Source organism: Neofelis nebulosa, chromosome X (genome assembly GCF_028018385.1).
Source record: "Neofelis nebulosa isolate mNeoNeb1 chromosome X, mNeoNeb1.pri, whole genome shotgun sequence".
Classification (NCBI taxonomy): domain Eukaryota; kingdom Metazoa; phylum Chordata; class Mammalia; order Carnivora; family Felidae; genus Neofelis; species Neofelis nebulosa.
In genome coordinates this window covers 30,836,316-30,857,232 of record NC_080800.1, presented here as the reverse complement: position 1 = coordinate 30,857,232, position 20,917 = coordinate 30,836,316, and positions in this window count along the sequence as shown.

Genomic DNA, 20,917 nt, shown 5'->3' with positions numbered 1-20,917 from the left:
GGGTACAGGGTTTCAGTTCAAGAACATGAGAAAATTCCAAACACAAACTGTAGTTATGGGTGTACAATAATAATGTATATATACTTAGTGCCCCCATGTTTTACACTTAAAATTATTAGACTGGTAAATTTTATATCCTGTGTATTTTACTGCAATTAAAAATATGTAAATGTAATCTTGCTATTTGGAAGATAAAAGAACAGAACTACAAAGAATTGGCCTCATTATTTGCATGGTGTATTGCAAAGACTTGATATGTACTATATCCATTCTGTTAATAAATGTGTACTAAAAGGCCAAACATATGAAAAAACAAATGAACACTAAGAAATGTACTTTTGCATTTCTATATTTATCCTGGTGTTTTCAGATTTGTTTTCTGAAAGAAGAACATGATATCATTGGTGATCCAAAGCAAAAGAAATTAAAGAAGGACATCAGTTATTAAAATCTATTTTAAGTCTTGAATTATCTAATCTGTTCACTTTCAGCATTAAATGTGATTTGATAACTCCCAGATATAAGTGTCCTTTGGTGCTCAGTAAACCAAGAACATCCTTGTTAATATGATTAATTAATGTATGACTGCTTTGTCTTTGTGTATACTTTAAGGGACCTTTATTTTTATGTGGTTGATTACCAGATAACTGAGAAAAAACCAGGGTTTGTAGAGCCATGACAAAATATTTAGTGTTGGTGCCTTGAAGTACAACTATGTTCTTTCACAAAATGTTGTTTGGGAACTGCCATCAGAGACCATATTCTTTGTTGGATGGTTCCTGATCCAAGCAAGTATATACTCTAGAGCCCAAATAATGGGCAAAGAGTTTGTAGAGACCTGGAGCAAATTCATGCAGGACTAGCCATGAAGACTTGCATGATGTGTACTTGAGCTGGTGATATATTCTTACTCTAGAGTTACTTAGAATCTCACTCTGCTGCTTAATGTAAATGTTTAACATCAGCAAATCTGTGAATGGATAAATGAACTATGGTACATCTGGACAATGGACTATTATTCAGCCCTAAAAGGAAATGAGCTAAGAAGTTAGGAAAAGAATGGAGTAACCTTAAATGCATGTTACTAAGTGAAAGAAGCCAATATAAAAAGGCTACATACTGTAGAATTCCAACTATATGGCATTCTGGAAAAGGCAAAACTATAGAGACAGTAAAAGATCAGTGGTTTAGCGGGATTGGGAGAGGGAGGGATTAATAGGGCACAGCAGATTTTTAGGACAGTGAAACTATTTTGTATGCCACAGTGATAGATACATGTCATTATACATTTGTCCAAACCTATAGAATGAACACCATGAATCCTAATGTAAACTATGGATTTGGGGTGACAGTGATTTTTTTCACTATTGGTTCATTGGTTGAAACAAACATACCACTGTGGTGCAGGATGTTGATAGTTGGAAGGTTGTGCAAGTGGGGATGGGGGCAGGGGTGGTGTGTGTGTGAGAACTCTGGTTACCTTCCTTTCAATTTTGTTATGAATCAAAAACTGCTCTAAAAATATGTTTAAAAAATTAGAAACTCTACTTAATGGCAAGCAGAAAGTTAAGCACTTCATTGAGTTGATTGACTCCTTTGTTTTTGAGTTACTTAGAACCAGTATTGGAATTTGAGGGCCTTGAGAATCTTCATTTAGACAGTTAATATGCCACTTGCTAGTGTGTAATCTGGGGCAAGTCACTTAATCTAGCTGAAAAGAGAGAAAATTTATACTTACTTTAATGATAAGATTAAATATAATGGCTAAAATATGTAAATATATGGAGTAATCTTTATTTAATTTATAGGTATTTAATAAATATTAACTTTTATTTGTTAAAGCCTAAAAATGCACTTCATATCTTCACAACATTTCCCATAATTGTCTTTCATAAAACAAATTATTTATTATCTGAAATAAAAATAACTGATGAAGACAATTCCATGAAAGCAGAGGCCCAAAGAGTTGCTTTTATTAACTATTTAATTCTGTTTAAATAGGTGATTTGGGTTCTGCCCATCTCTGTGTCCACTGACCAGATCAAGAGTAGGTCACCCCAAGTAGGCAGCTGTCTATATTCTAATTCTCAGAATGCTATAATGGAGATTTCACGTTGATTTATGCCAACACATTCAAATCAGAAGACTTACACTTTTATTTATTTTTTATTTTTTTAATTCTTTTTATTTTTTTTTTATTTCTGAGAGACAGAGACAGAGCACGAGAAGGGGAGGGGCAAAGAGAGAGGAAGACACAGAATCTGAAACAGGCTCCAGGCTCCAAGCTGTCAGCACAGAGCCCGATGTGGGGCTCGAACTCACAAATTGTGAGATCATGACCTGAGCCAAAGTTGGACCGTTAACCAACTGAGCCACCCAGGTGCCCCAGAAGACTTATGCTTTCAAATAAGAACTCGATATTCAAATATTCTACTGGCTATAATCAGTATAATGTAATAAACCATCTGAACCCTACTGACCACACCAAAAATGTATCCCATAGTTATTGGCAGCAGAATAAAAGCATGTGATTATAAAACAACAACAGCTAGTATGTCTGCTTCACCAATTCTCTGGGGATTGAAGAAACCCTTTTTAAACAAAAAACCCAAAGCTAATTGTTAAGCTGTTATTACAATATAACATAGTTGTTAGTTTCATGATGGTAAATACTATCATTACACAGAAGTATTTTCAGTCTCAGTGTATAGTGTTGGCTTGTATTTCTTTTAAGTTATTGTAAACTAAAGTAGAAAAAGGGAAATTTTAGATTTTATAAGAAACGTGGGCAAAACAACATATAACTGGGGCCTTAGGTTGTGTAAATTAGAGCCTGAGATGATTATATTGTAGTAAATTGAGAGATATGTTGACTTCTCAGGAAAAAATTACAGAGGCAAGATTTAGTTTTTTATATTTTCAGTAAACACTCATGATCTGACTGATCTCATATGTCAAATCAAGAAAACAGAAATGAAGCTATGTACAATGCTTTCAATCTGTTCTCCTGATTGAATTTTGTTTTTGTAATTTCCTTTTCACTCAAAGAGAATTATTTATTTCAAGAGAGGGCATCACGTTCTCTGTTATCTTGATTTTTAGAACGTTGCCAGGGTTGCTGAACCCTGGGCATTCTCGCTGCTTGTGTGTGTTTGTGTTCAGGGGTGAAGGGCTGGAGTGGTTAGCAGATCCTCTCTGGGCATACAACAAAGGAAGAGACTGTGCTGTTGCTGATGCGCTTACAATTTCCAAGGGTCAGGTGGTAATTTCACTCTGAATCATAGCCTTGGACTGTTGCTGCTTGTGGTGAAGGGAGCCTTCATTTCATTTACAGAAAAATAAACAATGTCCTGCTTCTCTCCAAATGGGCTCCCAACTTTTTCATTTTTTTTATATCCTGGAAGCCATTAAATTTGTGTCAGCAAATTTTATATCATGCGTTTTCTGAAGAAACACATACATATACACACATATGTACATATGCACAAAATAAAATTCCAATGTTTAAGTAGTCTTAAGAGGAAGCTTTAGTAAGTTAGTGATTGTGTATGTGGACAAACTTTGCATCTACTCTGACCCAATACCCTTGTGTTTAGCTCTTAAAAAAAAGTCACCACTGGGTTCCCTGACTGACCACATCAGCTCCTAGAATACCAGTCTTTCTCTAATGATAGCTTCACAGAAGGATATTAATAATGATCACAGGAAAAGTAAAATATTCTTAGAAATGTGAAAACCACAGGGCTAAATTCAAAGAACAGTGAAGATCACAGGATCAGATCTTTAGAATTATTGGAATATGGCTAGTAGGAATAGGAACTCTAGTCTTCAGTTATGATGTTAGACCCCGGTATCACCTGTAAAACCTGAAAAAAGTTCAATGAACATTGGAACACTCTTTCCTTCCCTTGTTTCAGTCTCTGAGTTCGTTTCCTTGAAACAGAAAAAAATATCTCCACAAATTAAAGAGCTTTTGAATGACAGAGCTTATCCCTGCAAGAGGTAATACTTTTCTTTCTAAAACTGTGGAAGTATGTGCAAACTTTAGAGGTATGTGCAAGCAGGATACACAGAAAAAGCATTTGTCAGAATTTGGGGGCACGATGTTACATAGTGGAGTTCTACATGGCACAGGTTGGAATAATAGTAGTTCAAATTGATGTGGAAATAGAGAAGTAAATCAAATACAGTTGCTGAATTTTGTGGGATGGAGACAATATGTGGATTGTATGGATTGACAATTCTGTAATCAGCATGTTGCCTTTGAGAGCTGTAGGAGAATAATCTTGCACAGAGCTGTATTGGATGTAGAACATGGTAACTCTTGTTAGACAAGGCAATCCAGAATCAAAGCAATGGAAGAAGAAAATCCAGAAGACAATACCTTAGTCCTCTCCATATCTCAGGAAGAAGTAGTTAGCAGTCAATTTGCAATTTGTTGCATGTTATATGCATACATTAATTATGTGTCAACAATGTATAGAATCTTCTTTCGCTTGTGTGTGTGTTGTAGTGATTGCTTAATAAGTATTTGTTGATTGCCACATTTTTGCTTGTTGCTTAACCAACAGCTGTATGCAAAGGACATACATTTCTATTTCTGGTCATAATATTCAGTATTTACAATAAAACTGGAAAAATTAAAAAGTAGTCAAAAGCATGAAAAGATTGAACTCTCCATCTCTGCAAATTGGGAACACAGTATTGTGTGTAGTACACAGGCATTGTCACAATCCAAGTTAGCCAATTAATTTTCTAGTTAATTTGAAACTTAATTGTTCCTAGAAATTGATATACTGGGTGTTTTTAAACTGTGGCTTGTAAACCTTTTTATGTGAAACTGTTAAAGAGTATTTTAGGCACTTAGCAGAAAAGGAAGAGCTTTTGATATTGAGGTATGGGGAGGCTATTTCTCTCACTTTTGACAATGCAGTTTAGGTAATCCTGTCAAGGTTTAATTTTTATTTTATTATGAAAAAATATTGTGTTTTCTAGAGCTGATATTACAAAGTATCACAGATTGGGGGCGGAGGGGTTAAACAGCAAAATTTCATTTCTCTTAGTTCTGGAGGCTAAAAGTCCAAAATTAAGGAATTTGCAGGCTTAGTTTCTTGTGAGTCCTCTCTCCTTGGCTTACAGATGGCTGTCTTCTCTTTGTGTTCTCACATGGCCTCTCCTCTGTGTGTGTGCACCCCTGATGTCTTTCCGTGTGTCCAAATGCCCTCTTCTTTTAAGGACACCAATCAGATTGGATTGGGGCCCACTCTAATGGCCTCATTTTACCTTAATCATTTTTTATTTTATTATGATTATGATTATGATTATTATTAGTTTATTTTGGGAAAGAGAGAGCACACATGCACACAAGTGGGGTAGGGACAGAGAGAGAGGGAGAGTCCCAAGCAGGCTCTCCATTATCAGTGTGTAGTCCGAGGCAGGGCTCGAACTCACAGACTGTGAGATCATGACCCAAGTCTGAGCAGAGACCAAGAGTTGAGCGCTCAACTGACTAAACCACCCAGGCACTTCCCACCTTAATCACCTTTTTTTTTTTTTTAAAGGGCTGAGCTTCACATTCAGAGGTTCTGGGGGTTAGGGTTTCAACATAAGAATTTTGAGAGAGGATGACATAATTCAGCCCATAACAGTCACATTCATTAAAAATAATTCAAAATTGGGGCACCTGGGTGACTCAGTTAAGCATTGACTTGGACTTAGGTCACGATCCCACAGTTCCTGAGTTCAAGCCCCGTGTCGGGCTCTGTGTTGACAGCTCAGAGCCTGGAGCCTGCTTCAGATTCTGTGTCTCCCTTTCTCTCGGCCCCTCCCCAACTTGTGCTTGCACTCTCTCTCCCTTCCTCTCTCTCTCAAAAATAAATGAACAATAAAAAAAATTTTTTAAATAAGAAAAATTCAAAATAAGCAGAAAGTAATAGGGTGAAAAGGAAAAATCTCCCTCTACTCCTCTCTGGTTCAATTTCCAGAGGAGTCCATTTATTCTTAAGCCTTTGTGTGAAAGTTTAATATGCTGTTGAGTAAACCTGTTCTTTTTCCTTCCTCAGTAAAAAGCTAGACTCTATTTACCAGTCTCCCTTATAGGTAAATGTAAGCCTTGTCATTGCATTTTGACCAATGAAAGGTGGTTCTGAGTGGTGTGTGACACTTTTATGCCAGACCCACAAAAACCTCCACATGTGTACCTTTATATTCTTCACCTACAGGTTGATAAAACTCACCATATTGAAGATGGCAGACATATTAAAGGCCAGAATCACTAGTGAGAGGTTGACTTTGTCTCACAACAGAATAACACATTTTGAATTTTACATGAGCAGCAGATTTACTTCAATTGCCTTAAACCAATGAGATTTGGGGATTTACCTGTTAAAACAGCTAGCATGATCTTAACTAAAACTTTAGAAGTATTCTAAATTGACACACATGCATGCATCTATGCCCCATCATGTTAAGTACACATTTCTGCAACTTTCTTTTTAAAGACCATATAACATAAACTACTTGCTAGATAGTTACATAAGGATCTGTCTCTTTTTGTAATGTAGTAAAACTTATGCATTTACCATTTTAACCATTTGAAAGTGTAAAAAGTGTTGGTACCTTCACAATGTGTGCAACCATCACCACTATCTTATTCCAGAAAATATTTATCACTCCAAAAGCCAATACTTTGTACTCATAAAACAGCCACTCCCATTATCCCTTCCCTTCAGCAATAATAAGCACCAACATTCTCTCTGTTGATTTTCTCATTATGGATATTTGATATAGATGCAATCATAAAATATGTGGCCTTTTGTGTCTTGTGAAAGCATTTAAAGTATTTTCAAGGTCCATCCATGTTATAGCATGTATCAGTACTTGATTGCCTTTTATTTTTTATTTTTTTTATATGAAATTTATTGTCAAATTGGTTTCCATACAACACCCAGTGCTCATGCCAACGGGTGCCCTCCTCAATGGCCATCACCCACTTTCCCCTGCCTCCCACCCCCCAGCAACCTTCAGTTCTCAGTTCTTAAGAGTCTCTTATGGTTTGGCTCTCTCCCTCTCTAATTTTTTTTTCCTTTCCTTCCCCCATGGTCTTCTGTTAAGTTTCTCAGGATCCACATAAGAGTGAAAACATATGGTTTCTGTCTTTCTCTCTATGACTTATTTCAATTAGCATCACACTCTCCAGTTCCATCCACATTGCTACAAAAGGCCATATTTCATTCTTTCTCATTGCCACATAGTATTCCATTGTGCATGTAAACCACCATTTCTTTATCCATTCATCAGTTGATGGACATTTAGGCTCTTTCCATAATTTGGCTATTGTTGAGAGTGCTGCTATAAACATTGGGGTACAAGTGCCCCTACGCATCAGCACTCCTGTATCCCTTGGGTAAATTCCTAGCAGCGCTATTGCTGGGTCATAGGGTAGGTCTGTTTTTAATTTTTAGAGGAACCTCCACACTGTTTTCCAGAGCGGCTGCACCCGTTTGCATTCCCACCAACAGTGCAAGAGGGTTCCCGTTTCTCCACATCCTCTTCAGCATCTATAGTCTCCTGATCTGTTCATTTTGGCCACTCTGACTGGTGTGAGGTGATATCTGAGTGTGGTTTTGATTTGTATTTTCCTGATGAGGAGTGACGTTGAGCATCTTCTCATGTGCCTGTTGCCCATCCGGATGTCTTCTTTAGAGAAGTGTCTATTCATGTTTTCTGCCCATTTCTTCACTGGATTGTTTGTTTTTCAGGTGTAGAGTTTGGTGAGCTCTTTATAGATTTTGGATACTAGCCCTTTGTCCGATATGTCATTTACAAATATCTTTTCCCATTCCGTTGGTTGCTTTTTAGTTGTGTTGATTGTTTCCTTTGCAGTGCAGAAGCTTTTTATCTTCATGAGGTCCCAATAGTTCATTTTTGCTTTTAATTCCCTTGCCTTTGAGGATGTGTCAAGTAAGAAACTGCTGCGGCTGAAGTCAGAGAGGTCTTTTCCTGCTTTCTCCTCTAGGGTTTTGGTGGTTTCTGTCTCACATTCAGGTCCTTTATCCATTTTGAGTTTATTTCTGTGAATGGTGTAAGCAAGTGGTCTGGTTTCATTCTTCTGCATGTTGGTGTCCAGCTCTCCCAGCACCATTTGTTAAAGAGACTGTCTTTTTTCCATTGGATATTCTTTCCTGCTTTGTCAAAGGTTAGTTGACCACACTTCTGTTGATTCAATTCTGGAGTCTCTATTCTATTCCATTGGTCTATGTGTCTGTTTTTGTGCCAATACCATGCTGTCTTGATGATTAAAGCTTTGTAGTAGAAGCTGAAGTCTGGGATTTTGATGCCTCCCGCTTTGGTCTTCTTCTTCAAAATTACTTTGGCTATTCGGGGTCTTTTGTGGTTCCACACAAATTTTAGGATTGCTTGTTGTAGCTTTGAGAAGAATGCAGCAACAGAAAGAAATAAAGAAACTGATCCCATTCACAATTGCACCAAGAATCCTAAAATACCTAGGAATCAACCTAAAAGGATCTGTATGCTGAAAACTATAGAAAGCTTATGAAGCAAATTGAAGAAGATACAAAGAAATGGAAAAACATTCCATGCTCATGGATTGGAAGAATAAATGTTGTTAAAATGTCAATAGTACCCAAAGCAGTCTACACATTCAATGCAATCCCAATCAAAATTGGTTCCCTTTTATAGCTGAATAATAGTCCTGTGTAAGGATATGTCACAACTTGTGTATACGTTCATTCCCTGATGGGCATTTGGACTGTGTACACCTTATGGCTATTATGAATAGTGCTGCTATGAACATTCATGTACAAGTTTCTTGTGTGGGGGGGTACACTTGCTTTCAATTTGGGGGTTATATACCTAGGAATGTTACGTCATATAATAATTCTGTGTTTATCTTATTTAAAAAAAATTAATGTTTTTAAACTTTTGAGAGAGAGACAGAGCATGACTGGGGGAGGGTCAGAGAGAGAGAGAGACACAGAATCTGAAGAAGGCTCCAGGCTCTGAGCTGTCAGCACAGAGCCTGATGCAGAGTTCAAACTTAGGAACTGTGAGATCATGACCTGAGCCGAAGTCAGACACTTAACTGATGAGTCACCCAGGCGCCCCTTTGTGTTTAACTTATTGAAGAACTGCAATCTGTTTTATACAGATGCTAAACCATTTTATATCCTCACAAGCAATGTATGAGGATTTGAATTTCTCCCTATCCTTACCAACACTTGTTGCTTTCCTTTTGAAAAATTATACCCATCCTAGTGGGTGTGAAATAGTATCTCACTATGGGTTTCATTTATATTTCTCTAATGACTAATGATGATGAGCATTTTTTTGTGTGCTTGTTGGCCATTTGTACATCTTCTTTGGAGAAATATTTTTCAATCTTTTGTCCATTTTATAATTGGGTTTTCATTTTGTTTAGTTGTAGAAGTTGTTTATGTGTTCTTTGCTAGATCCTTATCAGATCCGTGATTTGCAAATATATTCTTCCATTTTATAGATTGTCTTTTAACTTTATTGTTAGTGTTCTTTAACGCATAATTTAAAAAAAAAGTTTGATGTAATCCCATTTATTGTTTCTTGTTTATTTTGTTGTCATACATTAAAAAAATTACCAAATCAAAGGTCATAAATATTTACCTTTGAGTTTTCTTCTATGGTTAGCTGTTATATTTAGGCATTTGACCCATTTGGAGCTAATTTTTATAAAGTGTGAAGTAAGGGTCCAACTTGATTATTTTGCATGTGAATATTCATTCGCCCCAGTACCATTTGTTTAAGAGACCATTCTTTCTGCACTGAGTGGTCTTGGTACTCTTATTGAAAATCAGTTGGTCAGAAATAATAGGAATTTATTTCTGGACTCTGAATTTTATTCCATTGATCTTTAAGTTTGTCTTTATGTCAGTACCATACTCCTCTGATTATTATAGCTTTTTAAATATTCTATTTTTATTTTTTAAATTTCTTTGATATTTCTTCAATCATTATAGCATTTTAAAATTTTATTTTATTTTATTTTTTTAGTTTATTCATTTTGAGAGAGAGTGAGCATGCAAGCAGTGGGGAGAGGTGAAGAGAGAGAGAATCTCAAGCAGGTTCCACACTCAGTGCAGAGCCCAACACAGGGCCTGAACTCAAAACCCATGAAATCATGACCTGAACTGAAACCAAAATTCAGACGCTTAACCACCTGAGCCACCCATGTGCCCTGATTATTGTAGCTTTATAGTAAGTTTTGAAGATGGGAAGTTGGGAAATCTTTGTCTTCTTTGTTTTTTGTTTTATTTTTTTTTTCTTGCTGTGGTCTGGGAAATTGAATTTTAGGATCAGTTTTTCCATTTTTCCAAAAAAGGTATTCGGTATTTTGATAGAGATTGCATTGAATCTGTATATCACTTACTGAGTGTTGCTGTTATACCATTATGTCTTCTAACCCATGATCATAGAAAGTTTTCCATTTCTTTAGTCATTCTCTAATTTCTTTCAGCAATTTTTTTATAGTTTTCAGTGTACTTGGCTCAGTTATTGAATTTTGTTTTTATATTCCTCTTTGTTATCTTATAAAATCCTAATAAATTACACCATTGGGGTTTTTTTAGGGACAAATACATGAAATGGGTATATCAAACCAAAATAACAGTATTAATTTCCCAATTTCAGATACTAGGCAACTGAAAGTTATAAAATTGGTGTGCTATGGCAGGAAAGCCCCATTTGGGTGATTACACCCTTTCAGAATGGCCTTTGCATTGGGGCAGTGCTGGGATAGGGGGTGGCTATGGGTTAAATCTGTCTTTTAATGTACTATGTTCTACAAAACTGAAATACCTTTCTCCCAAAGCTTTCTCCAGTGCTTTTTCCTTGACTCAGAGGCCTCCTGGATATTTCCAGGGAGCACAGATATGAAACTTCTTTCCCATTTTACCAATCCCACAGAAGTGAAGTAATGATTTCCCTATAGTGGCTCACACCTTGGTAAAATAGAATAAATGTTAAACCCCATTGGTAAAATTTATTGATGAGCGTAGGTCCTGTTATTGACTTTCTAATTTGTTATTCAGCTCTCTGTTTTATCATAATTAGCAACTTTCACATGCATTTTATTAAACACCCATCTGTATCCATATTTAACTGGCTAATGCAACATAAACATCTTGTGCACATCTGTCTACTTTTGGAGAAATCCTGTTTTATGGGAGTGGTGATTTCAGCTCAAATGCTAATTCTATTCTTAAAGAATCTGAAGCCATTCTACTGTACAAATAAGGCAGTGGTGGGATCCCAGAAATACAGGGATGGAAACGTTTGTCAGACGCTCAGCAGAATCTTAAAGATATCCTAGCTGAAAGCTCTGGTGGGGAAGAAAGAAGGCTGAGGTATGAGGGACTGGAAAGAGAATCCTAGTGGTCAAAGCTGAAAATCTAGAACACCTAAAGTGACCTCCTACATGAATTTGGATTTGTTCGTGGTGGAAGGACAGAAATCTTTCTGAGAAGGGAAAGGCTATGCTTTGAGTTAACACTCATAAAATGAGTGTTACTGTCCTGTTTAATGGAGGTTCACTAGAAGCAAAGGGGAAAAGTTGGAAGTTCTTACCAGAGTTAATGAGCCAAGGATTCCTATGTGGTCATGATCCAGAGAATGTATTCAAGATGGAGTGGGCAGTGATTGCCGTAGTTCTTGGCTTCGCCCTGCAGGAGGGAGCTTCACTAGGCAGGTGATCAGTGGAAGATACTCAAGAACTAGAGTGTCAGGGAGGTAATGGAGTACCTGAAACTTTGGAGTAAAGAGAAATGGCTAAGTTAACTTAAATCTAGCCAGAAATCCATGTTCAAAGTCTTACCTCATTGGATACTGTGGCTCAGGATAGCACCTCATACACAGAGGGCAGCCAATAAATATTTGTGATAAGAAAGACTAAATAAGACTTGGAAGAATGCTATTTTTGATTTGAGGGTGCCAAAGTTCAGAGTGAAAGGAGAATTTTTTTTAAAGTAATAAAATTTCTGGGGCGCCTGGATGGCTCAGTCAGTTGAGCATCCAACTTCAGCTCAGGTCATGATCTCACAGTTTGTGGGTTTGAGCCCCGCGTCAGGGTCTGTGCTGACAGCTCAGAGCCTGGAGCCTGCTTCAGATTCTGTGTCTCCCCCTCTGTCTGCCCCTCCATTCTCATGCTCTGTCTCTGTCTCTCAATAATAAACGTTAAAATTTTTTAAAGTAATAAAATTTCATATGGTATAAAGAAAGAAGTTTTTACCTGGGAATAATAACTGTTATGCTTAATTATTCTCAAAGAGTGGCTACAAGTATCTCAAAGAAAGTATTCTTTTATTCTTAAATCATCCTGATTGGACAGATTTGACCTGGTTGTGAAAAGTAAGATTTCTTCTTAGGAAATAGATGGTAAGCCAAGAGAAATTTGTATTATTATTACTCTTAGTTACAAGGAGAGAGGAGGTGGGATATGATGGGAATACAAAAGAGTCTGAGAGGGTGATGGAGGTGTTAAACCAAGTAGTTTTTTGAGTTTATTTTAAGAGAGAGAGAGAGAGAGAGAGAGAGAGAGAGAGAGAGAGTATGCGCGCGCGTGTGAGCATGCATGCGTGTGCACGCGCCCACAAGCAGAGGAGGAGCAGGGAGAGAGAGAATCCTAAGCAGGCTCTGTGCTGTCAGAGCCTGATGTGGGGCTCAAACTTACCAACTGTGAGATCAGGACCTGAGCCAAAACAGAGTCCGATGCTTAACTGAGCCACCAGGCATTGCCCCAAACCAAGTCTTAACAAGAAAACATGAACTTATGTTCATGGAAAGGAAAACAGAAATGTCTCTTACAGAGTTTTGATAATGATGTTAGAAAAGCATTATCCAGTAGTAAATGTGGCTGCTACTATTCTGTAATCGTCCTCCATTACCTCACACTTTTAGTAATAGTCTGCTACAGGGAGCAATTTTTAAATTATGTAATTGAAGGGAAACCAGTGAGGTCCAGCATGGGATACTATAGGGCGTATAGACAATAGCAGTCAGAAAAAGCATTGAAAATGCACAGAAACAAGAAATACGTACAATATACATGAAGGAAATTGCAGCTCTCCCCACCCCATCCCAATTGAGGCAACCCCAGAAGATACATGAATGGCTCCATGAAAGAAGAAGCATTTGATCCATGCTTTGGTAGCTAATAATGGATAATTAGGTCCTGCTTTTGAAGAGAAGAACCTAAAAAGAGGGGCAAAGATAGAGCTTCTAGTCAGTTCAGCTCTGGCATTGGTTAAATACATGATAATATGGAATGTAAGTGGCAAAAAAGATTGTATACACTATCAGGCCCATCAATTATAAGCATAAAGAACTGGGAATCACTTTTGGAAATGGACAACTATTTAGAGCTTTTGATATACCATTTCACATTAATTCAACAGTTTCATTATGACATGAAAGGCTAGGCTCATCATTACCACTTGTGGAGCAAGTGTGATAGTATAAGGGAGAGAATATAAACTTCTGAACCAAGACTCTCATGAGGAGAATGAAAGAGAATGGATCATGGAGGTAGAATTTTTAATATTTAGCAGCTGATTGAATGGTGGTAAGGGGTGTATGTAACAAATTATTCGCAAAACTTACTGGCATAAGACAATAATATTTATTATCTCATACAATTCCCAAGAGTGGTTTGGCTGGGTGGGGGTGGGAAGTTTGGCTCGGGATACCTAATGAGCTTATAGGCTGACGTCAGCCAAGGCTCCTGCTATATGAAGGCTTGTGCGAGGTTGGATTACCCACCTCAAAGGTGACTCACTCACATGGCTGGCGAGGTAGTGCTGGCTGCTGGCAGGAGGTTTCAGTTGTTCTCCACGTAAGTTTCTCCCTAAGCCTGCTAGTATATCTTCACATCTTGGTGGCTGGCTTCCCCCAGAGTGAGTAATTGAAGATTTCAAGGTAGAAGCTGTAATGTCTTTTACAACCTAGCTTCAGTAGTCTCACACTGTTACTTTTACAATATCTTCCTGGTCATCTAGGTCAGCCTTAATTCAAAGTGGGAGAGGAATATACAAGGGTATGGATACCAGGAGGAAAGAATCATTGGAGGATGTCTTGGTGGCTGGCTACCAAAGTGTGGTTTCCTTTAAGGGAAGGAAACCTCTACTTTACATCCCTGGATACTAGCCCAGTGCATGACCAATCTGAAAAATGAAAGATGACTTTGAGCCTTTGAGTTTGTATAATTGAGAGGATCATAGCTCTTGTGCTTTATAGAAGTAGAGATGGAGAAGCGTGTTTGAAAGGAAAGATAAGTCTGATTTCTTTTTATATGTTTTCTTTGAGGAGAGAAATATTTGGAAGAATGTATTTATTTGATTTTAAACCCTCAAATCTCAAAGGCTAATTGAAAGAGACAAAGTTCAACACATACTCTTTTATATTCAGTTCCTTCCAAGTGCCTGAATTTCATTGTGAATAAGAAGTGGCGTGAACCATTGCTTCATTTTAGATGAAACTTTTTCCTTTTTGGCAGCTGCTAAAACATGGAATGAACTAAAAAAATGTTCAGTGTGGTGCTCATGGAGATGTGATGAGGCTCTCAAGATTTTTAAAGGGGCAAAATACAGATGACTTAACATTCTGTGCTATATAAAAGTTAAGAAATTCCAAAAGACATCATAGTAGACTTGCAGTTTTCAGAAGTGCATTTGTCTTTGCCATAAATCCAAATCCCTAATCTCTGCTGTCATTTTGTAATGATAACAGATAATATGACTGCATGTATCTACTGCAATCACACAGAGCCAGACATTTAATAACACGCTGCCTCAAGACTCTCTCTTGTCTTGCTTAACCCAGATGGGTGCTATTCTTACACCATGCATTTGAAGGTTCATTTATTCCTTTAATTATTATAACTGCAAATACTACCCAGAGACCTTTAAAGGTAACTATGAATGTGTATATTATGGAGAATCTAATAGTTTGCTTGAGAGTGTATACCTCATTCCTTAGCAAAGCATCGTGACTTCGTAATATTGCAGCAGGTGTATAACCTGTTCATTAATATCTGATGTTTGAGAATTGCCAGTTTGTTGTAAACATCTGACCATCAACAGTAAAATAAAACTGTTTCAAGAGTCTAATTTCCTGCTACTCTCCATCCTGTGTTAAGTGACATAAATGATTTATTATACTGTAATGTCTATTTGTGCAGGGTGTTCTTTTTATTCATGTTAAAATTAGCCACAGCTTTTATAACAAAAGAGTTGTCTAGTTTCCAAAATGTTTCTTGGAAGATCCATTTTAGCACAGGATTGATTTCATGTTTTTCTCTCAAATATTAGAGCAACAATGTTTGCTACCTGCCCAATCTGTCACTGGCTACGTTGGGGGAAATTTGAGGTGACACTAATGAATCTTGCACTTGTAGGGCAGCTGAACAGGCATACAGCCAAGAGGTGAAGAATCTTGGATATGGTTAATGCAGGAGCTATTCTGTCTTAGAGGAAAAGACACGAAAGCTGTGACTAATGTTAAACAGAGGCCTTCTCTTTTCTGTTGTTGATTTTCTTCCTTTGATTTTTTTCTTTTTTGGTTCATTTGTTTGCAGTCCTTCTATTCCATTGCACTTAAGTATGCAATTTAATAAGGATTAATTTTAAGGAGACTGAAGCCCATATTTAACAGTATTAATATTGGGGCCATACAATTGAGAATGACTCTTATAAACATACAGTGGTTATTAGTGATAAGAAACAGCCCAAACTATGTAAATATTTCCCAGAGGATATTTGGAGATCCAATATCAAGCCTGAATGGTATTTCCTGTTTGCATATGCAATTCTCCGATCCATCCCTAATAAACTAGGAGGAGTCTTAGCCCTAATCCTCTGTATCCTAATTCTAGCAACCATTCCGCTACTTCACACTTCAAAATAACAAGGAATGATATTCTGACCACTTAGCCAATGCCTCTTCTGATTCTTAGTAGTGGACCTACTAGCCCTAACATGAATTGGAGGACAGTAGAATACCCTTTAATTACCATTGGTTAATTAGCCTCCATCCTATAATTCTCAACTCTCCTAATCTTCCTACCTATTTCTGGTATTAATAAAATCATCTTTTAAAATGAAGACTCTTTGTAGTATATAACATACCTTGGTCTTGTAAACCAAAAAGGAGAATATCCCTTTTTAAGAGTTTTAAGATATCTAAGAATATCCCTTAGATATTAGAATATCTAATATTCCCTCCCTAAGACTTCAAGGAAGAAGCAGCAGCCCCACCATCAGCACCCAAAGCTGAAATTCCTTTTAAACTATTAACTGCAATACCAGAAATCGATACCATAACTTTTATAATCCATATATTGCATACTTTTGTACCGTGCTTGCCCCATATGTTCTCATGTCCCCGTGATGACGCAAATCATACAATATATCTATTAATATTATATAATACATACTATGTATAATCTAGGGTTGACAACCAACCTACTAACTATATACAGGTGATGAGGAGGTATCGTTTGATAAAGCACATTCCAAGGCCACCACACACCTATTGTTTAAAAAGGCCTGCAGTATGGAATAACTCTCTTCATCATTTCACAAGTATTTTTCTTCACAGGCTTCTTCTGAGCCATTTACTACTCAAGCCTTGCCCCAACTCCGGAGTTGGAAGGGCTGCTGACCACCCACAGGTATTACTCCTCTCAGTGCCCTAGAAATCCCTTTACTCAACACCTCTGTACTATTAGCCTCCAGAATGGCAATCACTTGAGCCCATTGCAGCCTAATAGAAGGCAATCGAAAGCACACAGTTTAAGCCCTTTTTATCACAATTTCCTTAGGGGTGTATTTCACATTACTTCAAGCCTCAGAATACTATGAAACATCCTTTATAATTTCGGACGGAGTATATGGATCCACTTTATGTTGGAGTATATGATCCACAAGCTGTTTTGGAAAATATTCAATTGCAATATAGGACATATTTCTCAAATAGGCAAGTTGCTCTGTGGATTCATATGGAGGCTCTTGTCTACCTTTAGCATCTCCCTAAAAATGAGAAACAGGTGGATTTAGTTGCTTGGATTAATGAATAAATTCTATGTGTGGTTCAGAGCCAGGAAAGTCAACCAGAAAGTACTTTTCCTGGGCATTAAAAAAAATTCACATTTAGGGGTGCCTAGGGGGCTCAGTTAAGCGTCAGCTTTGGCTCAGGTCATAATCTCATGGCTTCTGGGTTTGAGCCCCAACTCAGCTCAGAGACAGGAGCCTGCTTCAGATCCTGTGTCTCCCTTTGTCTCTACCCCTCCCCCCCCACTCATGCTGTGTCTCTCTGTCTCTCTCAAGAATAAATAAGCATTATTTTTTTTTTTTTCTGGGTGCCCGGGTGGCTCAGTCGGTTAAGTGTCCAACTTCTGCTCAGGTCATGATCTCACGGTTCATGGGTTCAAGCCCCGCATCAGGCTGTGTGCTGACAGCTCAGAGCCGGGAGCCTGCTTCTGATGCTGTGACTCCCTCTCTTTCTGCCCCTTCCCCACTCATGCTCTCTCTCTCTAAAAAATAATTTTAAAAAGTTAATTTTTTTTACATTTAATGTGAAAACGATGATCTCATGAAGTTTACATACCATATTAAACATTACTTACTATCAATTTTGATGGCTATGTTATGGCCTCTAAAAATAATATGACAATTGGTAGCACATTATATGCTTTTCAAAACTGCTCTAAAATAGAAATAATGTGAATTAAAATACATATTGCCGGGGTGCCTGGGTAGCTTAGTCGGTTAAGCATCCAACTTCGGCTCAGGTCATGATCTTATAGTTTCTGAGTTTGAGCTCTATGTCAGGATCTGCACTGACAGCTCGGAGCCTGGAGCCTGCTTTGGATTCCATGTGTCCCTCTCTGTCTGCCCCTCCCCTGCTTGTGCCCTCTCTCAGAATAAATAAACATTAACAGAAAATGCATATTGCTGACATGCTGGGGATCGCTCTAAAATAACTGTATGGCAAACTTTATGTGTTAGCAAGATAAAAAGAAATTGCTAAAAATTTTCCCTCTGCATTAAGATAATGAGGCTTGAATGATAAAGTAGCAAGATCCAAGATATGTCAAATCAAAATATTTACAAAGTTTTAATAATGTTTTAGACTAAACAAAAGCAAGAAGGAAAAATTAAGGAAATCATTCTTATTCTAAATTTAATTTTTTTTCTGCTCTTAGTTACAAGCATTTCAAAGACTTTTAATAACACAGTAACTTTTAAACTCATAGTTAAAATGAGGTGAGGTAACATTTAATTACAACAACAACTTACCGCTGTTATGCAAAAATATCTTCCTGGTAGTTTCGGAGATATTTTGTCCCATTCAAGAAGAAACTTGAATAATTATCTCAAGAAACTGCTGCCTCATCTGAAATTTGAAGCTCAATGCAGTTTATCTAAGACATTTTATCTTTGGGCCGCTAAAAAGGAGGACATTTTATTAAATTGTGCCTATCATCAGGCAGATGTCTTGAAAGGGCTTTTAAAAGAGTAATTCTTAAAGTAGCAAGTTGATACCTTTTCTAAATTATGGGAATATTTATTGAGAACATTTTATTAGTTTTATAAGATATTCTAAGTTAAAAATAAGTAGTAACTACCGCTGACAGTGAAAGTTACCTGGTGATAAGTAATTACACATTTAGTCAGAAGATAGTTAACCTGTAATTCTAATTATGCAATGATCATGAAAACAAGTTGTTTCCAGAAACCATGTGTTAAACTTATGAAATACAATAATGTATTTTTGACTCTATTGCAAATAAAAGCAAAATTACTAGCACTATTTCTGTTTCATGTAAGACGTAAACATTTTAACATGTCTCTATTCCTAAGATAAGTTTTCCGGCTAAATGTGAAATAACATATTGGTGAGGTGAAACTTCTTGAAATATTTCAATCAAACATTTTTGGGCACTTCTAATGATGTTTTGACTCGATCTGTGGGAATGGATCAGACCTGGAATCGTATCTCCCCTCGTGGGGGGGGGGAGGGAAAGGAATTCTAGCTTTGCTACTGTTGAACCAAAAGCTTCACAGCATGACTTGGTTTTCCTACTGTGTAAATAACTGTAACTTCAACTTCCGGAGTCTTAATTGTTTCTGTCAATTTAATGTCTGAGTTGTGGTATAAATGCAAAAGAAACTTCAAAATGGAATTGCAAATTTTTACTTAAAGAAGTTTTTTTTTTTTTTTTTCTCCTGGAATGTTATTGAGATACTTAGTTTGGATTGACTGATGATTTGTGCTGGGAGTTAACAAAGGGAGCTCTGCCCTTGGATTGATACCACCTCTTGGCTCCTGGGAAATGCATGATGCTTTGAGGGATTTTTTTCATCTCCTGTTCTTTGTTCTTCTCTGGTCCATTCCCTCCTGTGACCAGTGATGCTGACTGTAGAATGGCTGATTGAGATGAATGGTACAGTCTGTGGCACTGGAGATAGAACAAATTAACTGGTTCCTTTGGGGCTAGAATTGATGGCTTTTTACTAATTAGTGGACGAAGTGAGCCAGGCACAGTGCCATAGAAATGAGTGTGTGAAGTGATCTCTGTTAATGTCCCGACATGGGAGCAAATCAGATAAAGCTGGGGGTGGGAGGAGGCAGGCAGAGAGAATTCCAGAGATCAGGAATTAGATACACTTGTTTTACTTACAAGTAGAGATGTCATTTGACCTCATTTCATCTTTTAGGAAACACTTTGGATACTGCATTTACTTCAGACTTTGAGAGCTATTGCTATTTGTTTGATGCATAATCTAAACTTACATTTTTGGGGAAAAATGTTCTCCTTCAATTATGTAAAAATTCTTGTTATTCAAGCTGGTAATACACACAATAACTATATGGCTCTCAAACATAAACATCCATAGAAATAATGCTGGTTAAAGCTATTGAGTTATTAGATTATGCTTTCTTTTCTTCATGTTTTACTCCTCTATTCTAGGAAAAGGTAATCTTTATTGCTTCCTTAACTCACGATAGGTTTCTATAAATAGGAAACAAAACAATAGTCCTGGCTTTTGTTTTTCTGAAGATTAAACTTCTTGAAAAGAGGAAAGAAAGATGATAGTTTTGGAAGTAGCAAAGGGAGATTATAGGAAGGAAATTGAGATTGATAAATTGTCTGAGTAGTAGGGCTTATTAACTCCAGTGTTGGTTCTGTTGAAGGGAAACGACTGCTTGGTACAAATAGGGAGGCTGATCCTTGTGCCCTGGCTATAGCTTTTATCAAGTTTCATGCATCATAAGTGCTAGACACAGTTAAGCTATACAACACCAAGAAGCCATGCTGACTTGGACTATGGGCATCTCAACCATGTGGACCAATTAACAGAAATTTACCTATTTGTCTTTCTGGAAACTTCATACAATGCTGAGTTGGAAGCAGCCATGGAAGGGGTAAGGTTTTAGGGATTCCCAATATTGACAGGGATTGAAATTACAGGCAACACTATAGGATGTGGAATGGAAGTCAGATTAAATGTGAATTCTAAGAAAATAAAGACGTTGTCTACTAAAGTTTGTGAAATGAGAATCGTGTATTTTGTGATACATGATAACCACTCTGTGATTAGAGTATGTATATACCCTTAACTGTTGGTTTATTTATCTTTGTAATGAAGATAATTAACATATACTGTTTCAGGTATACAATATAATGAATCAAAATTTGTATACATTATCAGTGCTCATTAAGACAAATGTACTGGTGATCGTTATTTCTCCTCTCTACCCACCTATCTCCCCTCTAGCAACCAACAGTTCTCTCTATTTAAGAATCTGGTTTTGGGGGCACTTGAGTGTCTAACTTTGGCTCCAGTCATGATCTTGCGGTTCATGAGTT